The 9,002-nt window shown below is 39.6% G+C and overlaps 1 protein-coding gene and 1 long non-coding RNA gene across 4 annotated transcripts in view; one reads left to right on the forward strand and one right to left on the reverse strand.

Moving 5' to 3' along the window:
* Positions 1 to 1,386, reverse strand: part of CPNE8 (copine 8) — a 240,112-nt gene extending 238,726 nt beyond the window's left edge. For 2 of the 3 annotated variants that reach the window (XM_074005902.1, XM_074005898.1), the window contains exon 1: positions 1,282 to 1,386. The gene's annotated coding sequence lies outside the window, so the exon portion shown is untranslated. Of the gene's footprint in view, positions 1 to 483; positions 633 to 1,281 lie in introns of those variants that run through there. The other variant, XM_074005899.1, reaches the window with a different exon arrangement.
* LOC135966210 (uncharacterized) lies at positions 68 to 3,852 on the forward strand. The gene is made up of 2 exons (XR_010579364.1): positions 68 to 1,341; positions 3,570 to 3,852. It is a non-coding gene; the product is annotated as an uncharacterized lncRNA (long non-coding RNA).
* Positions 3,853 to 9,002: the final 5,150 nt, after the last annotated feature.

The following is a 9,002-nucleotide window of genomic DNA, read 5'->3' on the forward strand; positions in this document are numbered from 1 at the left end:
CGCGCAGGATGGGGGAGGGAAGGGCGGAGGCGGACTTCCGCGCAGAGCCAGGAGGGAACCACGAGCCAGTACTGGGTGAAACTGACGCTGCCGGGGAAGTGGCGCGCGGGGCTCCCGGCTTCCCAGCCCCCTTCCGGCAGGCAGGAGCCCAGGCGGCGGACACACTCCGTGATCCCCTTCTGGCTGGAGGGGTCAGGCTTGGTGGACCCAGCAAGCAGCCTGATGGAGTAGGGGGCACCAGACGCAGACCCGTACCGTCCAGGACTGCAAGCCCTCGCCGGCTCTGCGAGCTTTTAGGTTTCGTCTCTACCTCTGCACACCCACACTCGCCTCCTGGGCCGCGACAGCTTCCTCCTGTCAATCAGGTGTGGACGGGAAGGTCTCGAAGTTTCCTCGTCTGAGTTGAAAGCTGGAGGTGGGGGTACCTCTGCCGGTTCCTAACTGCCCCGTTATAAGCCCCCCCCCCCCACAATTGGTTCTCACCTCGCCCTCGGAGCTCATGGGAGATCCCTCCGTCCCTCCTACTGTGCCCTCAGGCAGATGAGTCTGGTCCTAGCTTCTGGGCTGCCCACCGTCGGCCACTTAAGAGTTGGGGACGGTGGGGCATTGTGACGCTCTCCAAACCTTGCAACGCGGTGGCAAAGTGGCCGATCAATATATGGGACAGGTGGGGGCGGGGGGCGGACTCTAAGGAGGAAAGAACAATACTACTTGGGATTTAAGGGAACAATCTGGATTGTGTCTCCCCTTGGTTTTTTGGAGCTTAGAGGTCTAACGGCGACAATCCTCCTACAATAAGGGTTCTTCTAGGTCCCTCGTTTCCAAAGGCATGAAAATTCTGACCTGAAAATGGGGACAGGGGGTGGGTGTCACAACCATATAACGCAGCTCCTTCACCCGACTCCCACCCGCAAGACCTGAGACCTGACGGATTACAGCAGAGAGGAGTCAGAGTGAGCGCTGCGTTGAGGAAACTGCATTCCAGGGCAGTAAGACTGGTGCCAAGATGCAGTCGCGGCAAAAGCATCCAGAGGTAGATGCGGCGCCCCTCCGTTGCAGAGACCTTTATTCCCCGCGCCTTCAGTCCTGCCTCACCCGAGCGCCTGCGGGTCCCGGGCGCCCGCCACCAGGCGGCGACGGAGAACAGGACGCGGCGCAGCTGGAAGGCGAAGGATGGAGAGGGGGCGGGTGTCCGCCTGCCAGATTCAGCGCTGCAAGCATGGAGTTTCCAGCTGGTTGGGCTAAGTCTGGGAGGAGCAGTTTTTGCGGTGGAGGACTTACCTTGAGTTGTAACATTTTAATCCACTTGTAGCCCCCTGCCTAGAGAATCTGTAGAGGCGGGTGAGAGTGTGTAGGTGCAGTCTTGCCGCTTCCCCTGCCGAGTGTACTTCCCCTGTTTCTATTTGGTTTCCTTTCCTGATTTCCCCACCCACCGCTTTTTCTTTTTCTTTTTTTTCTTCCTCTTGTCCTATTACAAATTAAACTGTACTTTACTGCGATTTGGAAATGCCCTAAAACTCCAGGCATTTCTATTATGCTGCTCAAAATTAATTTGGCATAGAAATCTAGATTTTTTGTTTAAGCTCACCAGATTTTTACTTTACAGAAGCCTACTGAAGAAATGAAAGTTGAGAACTTTAGTAGTCAACATGTGGGATACTTACTTCTAATTTGTTTCCACTTTAGTGAGATATAACTGATATATAATGAACTGCACATAAAGTGCGTCCATCATTTGATAAATGTTGACTCATGTATCTCTCCGTGCAGCCATCACCAAAATCAAAATAATGAATCATTCCATCACCCCAAATATTTTCTTATGTACCTCCTTTCATCACTGAAACAACCCTCTAAGCAACCTCTGATCTTTATGTCACTATAGATGAGTTTGCATTTTTAAAAATTGTGTATGTGGAATCATAAAGCAGGTAGTATTTTTGGTCTGGCTTCTTCTACTAAGCAAAATTCTTTTGAGATTCATCTATGTTAGCATCAATAGTTCATTCTATTTTTTTTAACTGAATAGTATTTCGTTGTATATATGCGCTATAAATTGTCCATTCACCTGTTGATGGACATTTTGGTTGTTCGAACTTTGGGCAATTACAAATAAAACTGATATGAACATATATGTACAACTCTTTCTGTGGACATATGTTTACATTACTTCTGAGTAAGTACCTAGGAGTGGAATAGCTGAATCATATGGAATGTGTATGTTTAACTTTTTAAGAAACTATTAAGGCCAGGTAGGGTGGCTCATGCCTGCAATCCCAGCACTTTGGGAGGCCAAGGTGGGCGGATCACGAGGTCAAGAAATCGAGACCATCCTGGCCAACATGGTGAAGCCCCATCTCTACTAAAAATACAAAAATTAGCTGGGCATGGTGGCACGTGCCTGCAGTCCCAGCTACTCGGAGGCTGAGGCAGGAGAATCTCTTGAACCCAGGAGGCAGAGGTTGCAGTGACCTCAGATCACACCATTGCACTCCAGCTTAGCAACAGAGCGAGACTCCGTCTCAAAAAGAAAAAGAGACTATTAAACTTTTTTTCAAAATAGTTTTACTACTTTTCTTTCCCACAACAGTATATGAGAGATCTGGTTGCACACATCCTTGCCGACATTTATTATGGTCTTTTAAATTTTAGCTTATCTAACAGATGTGTAGTAATATCTCATGTGGCTTAATGACTAATGATGTTGAACGTATTTTCCTATGTCTTTTTGCTATATGTATATGTATCTTCTTTGGTGAAGTGTCGTCATATATTTTACTTGTTTTTTATTAGATTTTGGTTTCCTTATTTGTGAGTTTTGAAAATTCTTTATTCTGTATCCAAGACCTTTATCACATGTGGTTTACAAAATATTTTCTGACAGTCTGAAGCTTGTGTTTTCATTCTCTTAACTGTTATCAAAGAGAAAAAGTTTCTAATTTTGATGAATCTAGTTCTTCAGCTTTATCTATTATAAATCAAAATATTGATGTCAAAACTGAGAAATATTTGTCTAATGTGAGATCACAAAAATTATCATCTTCTATACTTTCCCCTAGAAATTTCATAGTTTTAGGTTTTACATTTATCTCTATAATTTATTTTGATTTTTCTAATCAAAGTTCTTATTTTTACACATTGTCATCAGATTTTTCCAGCACCATTTGTTGAAAATACTACCATTTTTCATTGAAAAATCTTTGCATCCTTTGCCAAAAATTAACATATATCTATGAGTCAATTTTTTAGACTCTATCCTATTCCATTGACCTATTTGTATTTCTTTAAACCAATGCCACAGAGTCTTGATTACTGTAGCTTTAAAATAATTCTTAAAGTCAGGTAGTATAACTTTTCCAACTTTGATCCTCTTCAAAATTAGTTTTTCATTTTTAATCCTTCTCATTTTCGTACAAATTTTAGAATCAGCTAGACAAGGTCCACAAAAAGTCTTGTTGAGATTTTCACTGGGGTTGCATTGATTCTGTCAACAAATTAGAGAATAATTGACATTTGGTCCAAATTAATCTTCTGATCTATGAATATTATATATCTTTCCATTTATTTAGGTCTTCCGTAATATCTGTCAGCAGTGGACTCGTGTGCTTAAGGAGAGAGAGATTTGGAAAATACAGACAGAGAACAAGGCCATGTGAAGACAGAGGCAGAGACTGAAGTTGTGCCACCAAAGGCAAAGAATATCAAGTATCGTCAGTAACCCCAGGAAGCTAGAAGAGGCCAGGAAAGATTTTTCTTAGAGACCTTGGAAGGAGCCTGACCCTGGAACACCCTGAATTTAGACTTCTGGCCCCCCAAAACTGTGAAAGAATAAATTTCTGTTGTTTTAAGCAATTCAGTTTGCAGTAATTCATTACAGCAGCCCTAGGAAAAGTAATACATATCGATAACATTTATTATTTCCATTTTACTGACTCTTTCAAGTTCTGTGCTTATAAATTCGTCATAGTGAAGTAAGCTTTAAATAAAACTTTGAAAGTATATTCAAATTCTGTTGCTATAGTTAGCACAATACGGAAAGGAATATAATTTTTAAAAATAAAATTTAATAAAATATAAATTATGACATGTCTAAACTTTTATTTTGGAGATTTTATAATAAAAAGTTTATATTTGTTAAAATTCATTTAAATAATATAAAGCCCTTGGAATATGCTAAAAATCAAAGATAAGTTACATTTACTACAACATAATAAGCCATCATTCACTGAATCAGTGATTTAGCAAACATTAATTCAATGTCTGCTATGCACTAGGCACTGTACTAGATATAAGAGCTAAAACTCCTTCTGGCACTTATAGACCAAGTAAAAATTAGCAAGAAGATACATTATTTGGTAAAGTTTATACTGACTGAATCATCGAGCTCTGTTTTTTAAATAGTTTCAACTTTTATTTTAGATCTCTGAGGTACATGTATAGGTTTGTTAAAGAGATAGATTTTGTGATGCTGAGGTTCAGGATGCAAATGATCCTGTTGCCCAGATAGTGAGCATAGTTACCAAAAGTTAGTTTTTCATCCTTTGCCTCCATCCTTCCCACCCCCCTCTATTAGTCCCCAGTGTCTGTTTTTGCCATCTTTATGTCCGTGAGCACCCAAAGTTTAGTTCTCACATATAAGTAAGAATGTGCAGTATTTGGTTTTCTGTTCCTGAATTAATTTTCTTAGAATAACGGCCTCTAGCTGCATCTGTGTTACAAAGAACATGATTTTGTTCATTTTTATGGCTGCTTAGTATTTCAATGGTGTATACGTACTATATTTTCCTTATCCAATCCACTGTTGACAGGCGCCTACATTAATTCCATATCTTGGTTATTGTGAATCAAGGAGTTCTTTTCATTTCTGAGATTTTTATTATTTCACAAGATTAGAGAAGACTTCAATTTGTAAATTAAATGATTATTAAACATTATTTTCAGAAGGACTTATTTACAAAATAGCTTCATTAAGGAGAGGATAATGAGAAAAACATATGAAGAGAAAGACCAAACAAACAAGAAAAAAAAAAAAAAAAACAACCACTGTTGAGGTTCCAATGAAAGCAACAAAACAGAAAGAAAGGAACATACTTTTTGAAGCATGTCCCTGAAACAGTGTATACTTATAATATAAGGATAAAATGTATTTACCTTGCCTGGCAAGTGATGTATCAGCTCACATATAAATCCAAAACAAATTGGACTGAGTATTTCTTCAGGGTATAGCATCATCATGGGACATTTGTTCTATTGGCTCCAACAACTATCCTAGCCAAAGATAAGTCAGAAATACCAGCATTGCCGTATGCTCACCTTTAAAATACCTTCAGGAAATTGAAGAAAATATATAGTTCTCTACCCTCTGTGGATAGCTTTATAATTACTTTAACTACTAGACCTGCTCTATGAAATCACAGCTTAAAATAAAATAAACCTATATCACAGCAAAAACGGGCTAATTGTTCAATTTGGGGGAGTGGCAGATGAGGGAAAACATTGTGATGAGTGGCCAAAACATGTTTTCTGAGTACCTGCCTTCTCTCTGGATCAGATAACCACCTGGTTTTAAACCATACAAAGTGGATCAAGTCTGTAAACAATTCAATCATTTCAAACATTAAAATTGTCAATATCACTAACACTTTTTGCTTAAAGTTACCTTTGTGACCAAGTAAGATCAATGTCTCACCAACCTCATCAATTACCACCTTGCCAATCGCTAAGACAGTCGGAAGACTGTCACTTTTAAAATCAACTTTAAAATACTATAAATAATAACAAAGTTAAGATCTGTCATGAATAAGTGTCTAGGGACAGTAAATCCATATTTTAATCAAGTGACACTTTTCTAAGGGACCATGTATGATTATTTAGGTAAACCTAGTCTCAACTAAATGTTTCCAAAGTAAATTTTACACTTGAGAGCACATAGAATGCAAAATCTTTTAAATTTCAGAATTTCACACTTCATATTGAAGCATATAATTTATTTCACATGATGTTTTGAAGATCTTGGGTTGGTTTAGATATTTGTTTTCCATTATCACAGAGTCAACTGGCTCCACCCACTGGCTATTCAGTAAAGGGAGGCCATAAACTTGCAGGAGTCAAGGGAGAGTGTAGATCAGGAAGGTGAGCAAACTGAGGTTAGTTGTTTTACTATAACTGAATCTTTTATTATTTTTAATGATAATATTTCAGCTATCTATTGTCGTATAACTAGCCCTCCAGCATTTAGTCATGCAAAACAACATGATTTTACTCTTTTTCATGAGTCTTTGGGTCAGGAATTAGGGCAGGGCTTGGCCAGGCAGTTCTGCTCCATGTAGCAGCTGTTTGGGTCATACACATGGCTGCATTCAGCTAGAGGCTGGCTGGACTGGAAAATCCAACAGGGCTTCATTCCTGTGTCTGGCAGCTCAGTGCCTTTCCCCCATGTAGCTGCTCTGTGGTTTCTCCTCCTTCTCAAGTCTCTCCTGAGCTTCTCCACAACATGGTGGCTGACTTTCCCAGAGCCAAAGTGGAAGCCGCCAGGCCTCTGAAAGCCTCGGCCCAGAACTGGCACAGTGTCACTGATTTCTAATTGTCAAAGCAAGTCTCAAGGCCAGTGTAAGGGTTGGATGGAGAGGGGTGACCGACTTGACTTACAGGGTAGAGCAGCATGCACATATTATGAGGGAAGGAATTGTTGGAAGGCATCCTTGGGGACTACCTACTTAAAATAGTCAATAGAGGCTAAAATAGCATGTATCCCTCATTTTAAAAAAGACATTGATAAATTTTTTTCACTAGTTTAGACTTTTTCTGTTTGAAAAGAACAAATACATTTAAGGAACCAGAAATCTCGTAGCATACATTGTAATGAGTAGGCTCACAGTAGTGAGCAAGTATTTGTCTTGAAGAATTGCTGTTATGCCAACTATAGGCTGAACAGTGGAGGTGAAGGAAGAAATAGAGAAGACATTAATGATATCTTCCCTCCTTCCAAGTATCTTGGAAGACCCAGCTTCAATTCATTGCACCAATGAAGAATATGAAAGAGCAAGAAATAAGCAATGATTTGTCATGAGATAATGTGGTATAGACTAATGTGATTGATGCCCAAGAAAATACATATTAATGAGAAAGACAAGCTATTAAAACTTTCCTGGAAAAATGGGACTTAACACTTTCCAACAGGTAAGGAAAAAAAAAGACAACTGACCAATATAGAAGAGGGTGACAATATAAGTAAATATAGAAGTAAAATTAAATACTACGTATGTTTGCACAGTAGAAAGACAACCAAACTCACCAAAGAAGTGTACAAATTTGGATAGACAACACAAAGTTATCCTAAAAGATCTTGTAATTAAAGTGAGGATATGTAAAAGTTTTAGCAATCTAAAATTATACAATTCTGAACTGTAGTAGAGTAGCCATGAGTCACAAGTGGCTATTTAAATGAATTACTATTTAATAAAATTTAAAATGCAGTTCTTCAGTTGCACAATTAGGTGGGTGCAAAAATAATTGCAGTTTTTGCAATTAAAAGTAATGGCAAAAACTGCAAGTACTTGTGCACTAACCTAATACATTTCAAGTGCTCAATATCCACACATGGCTATGGGCTACCCTATTGAATAGTGCAGGTGATAGAATATTTCCTTTACTCTCCAAAGTTCTTTTTTTTTTTTTTTTGGAGATGGCGTCTCACTCTGTTACCCAGGCTGGAGTACTGGAGTGCAGTACTGGTGCGATCTCAGCTCACTGCAACCTCCACCTCCCAGGCTCAAGCAATTCTCCTGCTTCAGCCTCCCGAGTAACTGGGATTACAGGTGCACACCACCATGCTCAGCTAATTTTTGTATTTTAGTTGAGATGGGGCTTCACCATGTTGGCCAGACTGGTCTCGAACTCCTGTCCTCAAATGACCTGCCAGCCTGGGCCTGGCAAAGTGCTGGGATTACAGGCATGAGGCACCATGCCCGGCCTACTCTCTAAAGTTCAACTGGATAGTGCTGACAACCTGTTCTACTTCCTAAATATTTCTTAAGTCTCCTCAACTTTCACATTCTTTCCACCACTCCATTGATGATAGACATTAGTTCAGTCTATTGTGATCTCTCACCCCGGTTAATGCAACACTCTCCTACCTTGTCTCCCTGTTTCCAGTCCCCTCCTCCAATCTGCTACCCATTCCATGGCTAGAATGCACTTTATAAAACATTAATCTGATCTTGTCAAAATCTTTCCTAAATTATTCATACCATTCTCCTTGCCTGTAATACTCCTCTCTGCCTTCTTCTTTAGCTAACACAACATATTTGGCCCCAAATCAGATGTCACTTCCTCAACAAAGTCTTTTCAGGTACTTCTGAGCCTCAGTATTCCTACCTGTTAAATGGTACCATTATGTGTGATATACAGTTAGTTAAAATTAGAGAAAATGTATGTAATTCATTTAGCACTTAACACTTAAAATGAGAGTAGTGATGCTGATTATAGTGAAGGCCATAATTTGGTGGTGATGGTTTAAACACTCTGACTCTATTTTCTTACTTAAGCTTCCCAGAGGAGCGTTCCAAGTGTGACCTATCTCCCAAGTAATAATTTAAAATTACTTACGTGGCTTATATGACTAAGAGGCATCTACATTCACTACAGTTCAGCTGCACAGCCTTCCCTGAACTATTCTAACTTCCTTTGCCTCTCTCCTTCTCAAAGCTTTTAAACTGTACTGCTTTTTAATTCTGTCTTACTTGGCCAACTCCTGTTCAGTCCTCATGGCCTACCTAAAATGTCATTTCCTCATGGATGTATTCAATAAATACTCTCGTTTGCATTGCTTTTTAAAATAATGAATCTAGCAGGACAACTTAATGCATAGAGAAGAGACATATATGAAATTTGAGGATTCTTCTATCTAATAAAGAAAATAGCAGTATGTTTCTTCTAGAGTTGTAGACATTTATTTGAATATGATTACTCAATGATACCCAGCTAACATTGAGAGACTTCCT

This window comes from Macaca fascicularis, chromosome 11, assembly GCF_037993035.2.
Source record: "Macaca fascicularis isolate 582-1 chromosome 11, T2T-MFA8v1.1".
Classification (NCBI taxonomy): domain Eukaryota; kingdom Metazoa; phylum Chordata; class Mammalia; order Primates; family Cercopithecidae; genus Macaca; species Macaca fascicularis.